This window comes from Zea mays, chromosome 6 (genome assembly GCF_902167145.1).
Source record: "Zea mays cultivar B73 chromosome 6, Zm-B73-REFERENCE-NAM-5.0, whole genome shotgun sequence".
Classification (NCBI taxonomy): domain Eukaryota; kingdom Viridiplantae; phylum Streptophyta; class Magnoliopsida; order Poales; family Poaceae; genus Zea; species Zea mays.
Window position 1 is genome coordinate 21,822,981 of NC_050101.1, and position 8,156 is coordinate 21,831,136.

The 8,156-nt window shown below is 43.5% G+C and overlaps 1 pseudogene; it reads right to left on the minus strand.

Moving 5' to 3' along the window:
• Positions 1-3,917: 3,917 nt before the first annotated feature.
• Positions 3,918-4,483, minus strand: LOC118472288 (uncharacterized; annotated as a pseudogene).
• Between the last annotated feature and the right edge of the window lie 3,673 nt (positions 4,484-8,156).

Below are 8,156 nucleotides of genomic sequence, written 5' to 3' on the forward strand. Positions count from 1 at the left end.
CAGAATGATGATGGTCTATGGACACGGATCCATGGGGATGCGTGGTCTGAGACGAAATTGGAATAAGGATTAACATGCGGATACCTGTGTCAAGCTTTTGAACGTACTAAGCACATGTCGGGAAAAATGGTAACCGGTAAACCTAGTACCTGAGTGAAGCCGGGCGCGGACTTTATCCCTCATGCGACCTGAGACTGGGTCTCCCATTCTAGATATGGTGGGTACAAGTGCGGCCACTGCACGACGGCAGTCGGGGTCAGTGGAGCATTGTATGCCAAGGCGGTGAGGCCTGGACGCGAACGGGGAATCGATGGGGACGGTTGACATGTGTGGGGACGGAGTGCCCTGACATGTCGTATGTTTAGGTTTACCTTGCAAGGATAAAACTCGATTCGAATCGTCTGCTTCTCGCAGCTAATGAGACTGCTTGATCCATTGTACTGCATTGAGTAAAAAGTGGAAATGAGATACTGGCAAAGGATGTTGATTGCACTAAATGATTGTTACCATGTATGCTTAGAAATGAGCAAACCTAGCTTAATTAAATATGTTAGAACTGGAAAAGCTAAAACTTGATTTTAGACTCAGCTAGTGCTTTTGGCAAACCAAACCCCTCAGCCAAACAGCTGCATGTCTAGAGGTAGAGGAGTAGACTCCTCACACCGGGTAAGTCTAGCTGAGTATTAGTATACTCAGCCTTGCTTGTGGCATAATTTTTGCAGGTACCTCCTTGATTTGGTTGATGGTGTGACTTGGCCTCCATCCCTGCCACCGGGATAGACGGTCGAGTGGGTTACTGCTTCCACAGGAGAGGACCAGGAGGAGTAGTGTGGCCAGGCTTCGCCATGTTTCTCGGTTCTTCTCCGTTAGTTATTTCCGCTGCATTAAAATTTATGGTTATTATTTCTGAAACTCCGATAATGTAATCACTATTGATACTTATTTAATTTGTGGTATTATGCTTTATTGTATTTCTCTGTGCCTCACCTTCGAGTGAGCTAGTGGTATTCGATCCTGGATAAGTGGCTTTATCGGACTAGATCCGAGGGACTGACAGGTTATTCTGATTTAAGTGTGTTGCTGCCTTTAAGGGTGCGACTTGGGCACTTAAGCTGGAATAATTCGGGCGGTTCCGCCACAGCTGGTATCGGAGCGAATACCATTACAGAGATGTCAATAAGTCATGATTTCCAACCTTTTCTAAAGTAAAACTTGCTTAGAAACCAAGTTGGATAGATATCAGGACGATAAGGATAGACCTAGGACGTGAAGCCTTAGGAAATAGATGGGTAGCTAGGTGGCTATTTATATAGGCCATAAAGGCTACTACTACTATTAATAAGGATGTTGTAGAAGCATCCGAAAAATTAGTTAGGTCTGAGAAGACGACTAGAATGAGCATGCATCATGATTGTCGCATTTTCATTGTCTCTTGTGCACCAACATGCTTCCCTCACCCTTATTCCAATAATAAGAACTTGTGAATAATGTGATGTACTGCTATGTTAGAAATGCCTTACCTCATGTCAGATTGGTAAGTCTTATTAGGTCGTGTTATGTGTTTCTCTTGTCTTGCTATCTAGGTGGTATTGTAATTGTCCAACCCTTTTTACAAAAAAAATGTCTGTTCTGCTCATGAAAAGACCCCACCTCCAAACAACCTTGTGGTTAGCAAGTAAAACCTTTAAAAAAATTATCATGTGCTTGTTTTGGTGTTTCTAGCCCTCATGTGTTTACCCTTGAATTTACACCTGCACAGCTTATAGAACCCCATAGCTGGACCACTAGATCGACTAAAGCCTCCTTGTGCACTTGTTTCGGTCAAAAAAAAACTTTTGATTGGTGTATACTTGCGGAAAACAATATCCAGTCCCAAATTATTCTTGGAAAACCTTGTCCCAAAATCCTCATTAAATTCTCTTCTGCTCAACCTAGAAGCCCTCTGGGTTGATGACTTCTCTTTTCACCTGGATCTGGTAATCTTTTACTTGTGAATCATGTTGTGACTTTATCATCCGAATCTCTGGATCATTCATCGAGATCTACCCATCATCTTGTTATCTTCTATAACCTACTCTCAAGTATTAAATATGGATCAGTCTAATATCTCATTATGATCGTTCCCATACTCTTCTCTGAAGATCATGACGTTGTTTTATCGATTCTATCTCTAAGCAGTGTATCCATTTGGTTCAACGAATTATGCTGTTGACTTTGGTTCTCTCATGTCTCAGCAAGTTGCCAATCTTGATCTCGTGGTTAGTTCCTCCTCATATCAAATGTCGTATCAATCTTGGACTGATAATCCCCGTGTTGATCATAAAATAATTCTCTGAGTCGAAGAAAATTCTCATGTGATGCTCTTTTGCCAGCAATCTCTACTTCAACTCCGATCACATTCTTATTTTCTGAGCCATACTCTCATGGGCTCCATCTATTTATGTCACGTGGATTTATCATTGGTTGCGTTTGGTAATGGTGTTATGACTAACGACTGATGGTGCCACGACGAAACCGAGAACCTACTATGGTGCACACATGGTTGAGCTGCTCGGCACGCGCTGGTATCACGGTTAATGGTTGTGATCCATTATGAGACTATACTAATGTGCTATCTTTTGTGGAGATTCTCTCAAAGTGATCGCTGCATTTTGTCTCAATATGTCGCGATATTCTATCCAAATCTATCTTCAGTATCTTGTCAGATACCCTCTCATGAAATTGCATCTATTTTCAATCTAGGAGTTACATGCTTCTCCACCCTTAAAGATCCTCATTCGAATCTCGGGACGAGATTCTTTTAAGGGGGGAAGGCTGTGACACCCCTGGTGTCAATTTCGTGTTACGTCGGAAGATTTATCCCGATCTCGAATGCTCAGTGGAAATTTTTACTTCTCAATCGTGTCTATCTCTGTTTATCAAGTTACTCATGAAAAGTGCCCTCGAATTTTTGAATTAAATGATCTCGAGAAAGGCCAAATTTGGAGCCTGTTAAAAACTTTTGTTTCTCAGCACGAATGCGAACTCGATAATCATTCTCAATTTATAAATCTCGTTCAAAGCTTATTTAATCGAACGCTCGACAGTTGCTAGTCGAGCTGTTTCCGAATCTAATTTCTCGATGTTCGATCTATGTCCAAAAATTTATCTCATTCCGTATTCTCAAGCGGAATCTCCAATGTTTCGTCCTCTAATAAATTTTTATCCAACTCGGCTTAAAATCTCTATGTCCAATCTAAATTCCAAAATCAACATCGACAATGATTTTTATTAATCCGACTCGTTTTATTTTGATACCGAATCCGAAGCCGATCGATCTCGATTCATTTTATTTCTACTTGTGTGCAAGAATTTAATTTCCAAGCGACACCCAAATAAAATGTCTCGGTTCATTTTATTTCCTCTCATGCATCCGTACGTCAGTTCGCTCTGTCCCCTGCGTCGGTCTCAGCCAACGAGTGAGCGTTGCGCGAATCGGCTAACAGATGACCACTCCTCTCCAACCAATAAATTGCCCATCTTAATATACAACTCATACGGGAGCTCTTGTCTCAGAATAAAAATCAAACGAAAATTACTCAGCTCCTAAGCAATCGACCCTTTTTCTCTTAAAAAAAATATAGTTCACCAGCATCTGTTTCACCAGCATCTGCTTCCTTTCTCCCGCACGCCACGGTCTGCTTAGGCTAGCAGTCAACGCTGGCTGCCACTGCCAGCCCCCGGCCTGTGGCTGGCCACCAAATCATGCGCCAATGGCTGCAGCCGGCCAGTAAGAAATGCCGCCCATCCCGACCAATAGAATGCCAACAGCGTCTTGTTAAATCAGCTAGACGCCAGATGCCAGACTCCTCACGCACGCCAGGCAGTGCATTCTTCTTCCCCGCTCGCAGAGGCTCCCTGCAGCCATCTCCCTCTCTCCTTCCACATCCTAGCCAACTCCAGCCCCTTGGTCATGCGCTCCCTCTCTCAGGTCCGAGCTCAAGAGGTTGACGCCCAGGCTGGAGACCGAGCTCGCCTCTGCCCTGGCTGCATTGGTGGCCGAAGTTCTCGTCGTTGGTGGAGATCTCGGCCAGTCCTGCAAGGGCTCCTCCCATGGCCGCCTCCCTGGCGCACCTCGCCAGCAGCAGGGAGTCTCCAAGTGCAGGCGAGCAGCAGCTCCTCCTCTCCTCCATGGGCGCGCAACCCCTTCCCCTTGGCTTCACCTCCCTCGGCGGCGCCCTTCTTCCCCAAGCAAGGAGCAGCAGCTCGTCCTCAGCAACGCGCCGCGACTCTCTCTGCTCGTGCGCGGGATTTGCCGAGCAGGAGGTCCCCATGGCCGGCGCGCGCCCCTGCTGCATTTCCCCCTGCGAGCTCGGGCTTCCCCCTCGGCAGCCCCACCTGGCCGCCATTTTCCCCAAGTGCTGGTGCATGGGAACTCTGTCCCCTCTGTCCAGAAAACGCAGAGCTCGAGCACAACTCTCTGCTCCCTTCCATGGCATGCCATAGCTCCTCCTCATGGCGCCCCACTCCCTGCAGGCAAGCTGCAGCCCCTCCAGCTCCTTCCATGGCGCCTAGTTCATATGCACGGCCGGGATCCATCGGTTCCTGTGTTCCCCATGGCTGAGCTCGCCCCATGGCCAGGAGCTTGACACCGACCACCTTCCTGTGTCCCTTGCCGCAGGAGCAGTAGCTCTTGCCTGCGCCCTCTCCCTGCTCTTGTCGAAGCCGACGTCCCCTGCTCCTACTCTCTTCCCCACAAAACAGCAGCCGCAGCGAGCTCGCCGTCAACCTCGCGCAGCAGCTGCGACGCCAGTTCACGCAGCCACATGGGTTCTCGCTGTGTCGCGCCCTCGGCGTGCTCGACGAAATGCCGCAGCAGCAGCAGCGACGCCCTTCGCTGCGTCGCACTCGCCAGGACGGGCCTCACGCTATCGATCTGCGCAGCATTTGCGCGTCGCCGTCAATCCGCGGTGAGCTCCTCGCTGTCCCGCACTTCTCTTGCTCGATGAAATGACTAAATCAGTAAATCGACGTTGTTGTGTGCAGCTAGCTATCGATGTCGTGCCTCGTGCTCAACCTATGCGACGAAATGCTAGCCGGTGGACAACACATGCGACTCACTGATCCGGCCAGGTTGCTTTTGTTTCATTTACGATTTAGTCGATGACGTGAATATGTGCGTGAAAATATAATTGTATGAATGGACGCGAGTAGAAAGAAAATGAAGTAGAAAAGAACTCGGATGTTTTTATATTTTTATATTTGATAGGAAAAATATGTGATGCGTTGTTTAAATGCGAAAACTAAGTTACAAAATGCGGATTTTGTTTTGGGAAATGCGTCGATATGTGTTTATGTGAAAAGTGTATTTGTTTTATGCAACGTGATGGGATTCGTAATTATATAGGGGATATAATTGTTAATGTGACGAGTAGTTTAGACAATGCTAATTTGCGTGGAGGATGAATTATTAATACATGAGTGTCGGGGTTCATATATTAGTGGTCGCGCCACATTGATCGAAGTGTCTCGAGTGCACGCCACAATATGGTTGTATGCGAGACCGGGATATGTGCCTAACGAGTTAGTAAAAATCTATCGGTGTCACTTGTGTTAAGTTGAGGTTTATTTGCGCGTGGAAAGTAATAATGTGCTTAATACTTAGAACTCTTAGTCGATAGTAAAAATTGTTTTGGTTTATATAGACAGGTGGTGACATGCCCAAGTAGTTGCCGCTTTCTCTATATTTATAAGTCGAGTCGAGACGATGCGTATTGTGCGTTCCATAAATTAGGCTTCGCATATAGTGTATGATTGTGCTCACGATTTTGAGCGGACACTCCAAGTAAGTCAAGTAGGTTTGTGATACAAGTGTGTAATGGAGTTAGTTATTTTAGGATAATTATTGAAATACTCGGCTCGTGTGATAAACATGTATGCGTTCGTGATTTGGGAAATAAATGCATGGTGATTGCGATTTGGGGATCAGTGGTTTACGATTCGTATAGATTGGTCGATGTGCGAAAATACTTGTGAGTATGTGTGTTTATAAAAATGTGGCAGTGTATGTTGAGTCTCGGATTGCGATAATAATAGGCAAGCCGACGTGTATGTTATTTAGCGGTCTATGTCGTTGCTCTAGTTAGCCAACTGTTAGATGGCTTTGGTTAAGCTCGTAATCACGGTGATTTGCTTGTTTTGGTCTAGACGCGCATGGTTATGGTCGCGGGTAAAATTAGTGTTGTTCATGTGATGTCTAAGTAAAAATACAAATTAGTGTGTGAAGGGCGCAATCGATATACACATTTATACCGGGTTTGATTATTGTGGTGAATATGTTTGTTGATTGTGTACGGTAATTCTAACGCGCGAAATAACTTGTATAAAATTAGTAAGTCTACTTATTAGTCCTTATTTGATTAATTTAACACTAACAAATGGTAAAGTGTTAGAATGGTTCGAGTCTCTAGAACGCGGTAATTCTTGAAGTAATTAGGAGCTGAAATTATTAGTTGCTGTTTTGGACTGCACGCAGTGATTTCCCCGTGATGTATGTTTGATAAACCAAATTGTGTTTTCTGTAGATATGTGCTATAGAAAAGTGGTAGATAACTTTATTATCTTACTTGTATTAAAATTTGACAGCCATAAGTCTGATCGTTTAGAAGTTATGCTCTTCACAAATTCAGTAACTGAATCTGCCCAAATTCTGTACAGATTTCAGAAACTGCATTGTTTGCCTAATTTAATGTTACAATCTGTTCATGGTCGTTATAAGAAAGTTGTAGATGCTTTTCTTATCTTGCTTGTGTTAAAATTTCATAACCATAGGCCTGACAGATTAGGAGTTATGAATTTTACAAACTGGTTGCTGTATTCTGTCCACTGATAGAACAGATTTCGAAAACTGAATTGTTTGATTCAGTTCAGCATAGAATCAATTCTTGGTGATTATAAAAGTATGTATTGCTTTTGCCAAGCTTTCCAAAAAGTCTTGGATCACTCTTTTTGGTGATCTGAAGATTAAATTATGAATGTTTAAAGTCTGAAGACTGAATCTGTCCAATTCTGGACAGCAAAGCCTTCTAGTGTCTTTTGTCCTTAGTTAAATATTGAATCACCTTGAGATGTTTATAAATGATATGTAGACAATTTTATTATCTTTCCAAAAAGTCTAAGATCACTTCGTTTGGATGTCTGAATCTTTAGTTGTGAATTTTTGAAGCTGCAAGTCTGAATCTGTCCAAATCTGGACAGAGCTGCTGTGTTTGCACAATTCGACTTTGCTAAGTGTTGAATAATGTTGTGATGAAAATACCAAAATTGTAGAGCACTTTCTAAACTTTCCAGAAAGTCATAGTTTGCTATGTTTGGATTAATATTTGAAAAGTTATGATTAAAACAAGTAACTGCTGTGCTGCTGTCCTAAAAATCTGCACGTGCTCAAATGAATGTTTAGTTCACCATTTTGGCTAAAAATGCTTAGTTAGCGCTTAACGGACATAGACTTGTGATGGCTAAACTTAGGTTAACATGTGTTCCGTGATTAATGTGCTTGCTTGATGTAGTTGGTTGTGGATAGAAGTTTTGTAGTTATTGATGCCTATGTCCTATTTAAACTTACGTTGTCTTGGTTGCTCTTGTGTGGTCAATAGGAGAACTAAGGAAAAGCCGTAGCAAGTTAAATAAATGTTCATACGTGTGATGTCCTGTTGTGTTGGTTAATTAAAAGTCGTAATCGTCGTCCTTCCAGTGGTGTTGATGTTGTGCGCTCGATGAAGTATAGATATCTAATTCTAACATGTGGTTGTTTACAGAGTCTTCCAATTAAATATTTAGTTCGCCACTTTGTCTTTGTATATCTTGTGCTACTTTGTGCTACTTTCATTATATTCATCCATATGCATCTTGCATCTCATATAGGACCGAGAGATGATGACCGAGCCAGTGATGTGGTGCCAACCACAAGGTGCAGTTGGTGGACGACCTGAAGAATGATGGACTTGACCAGTGGATGCTCGCCAAGCGAGTACCTCCGCCCAGCAAACACTATCTAAGTGTTAAATTAAAGGCAAGCCCCGGTTATATGCATAACCGTTATATATGCTATTTTACTATACTTAATGTTTGTAGGCTTGTACCGTGCACTTAAGTGCAGGAGTTGCCTGAAACCCTAG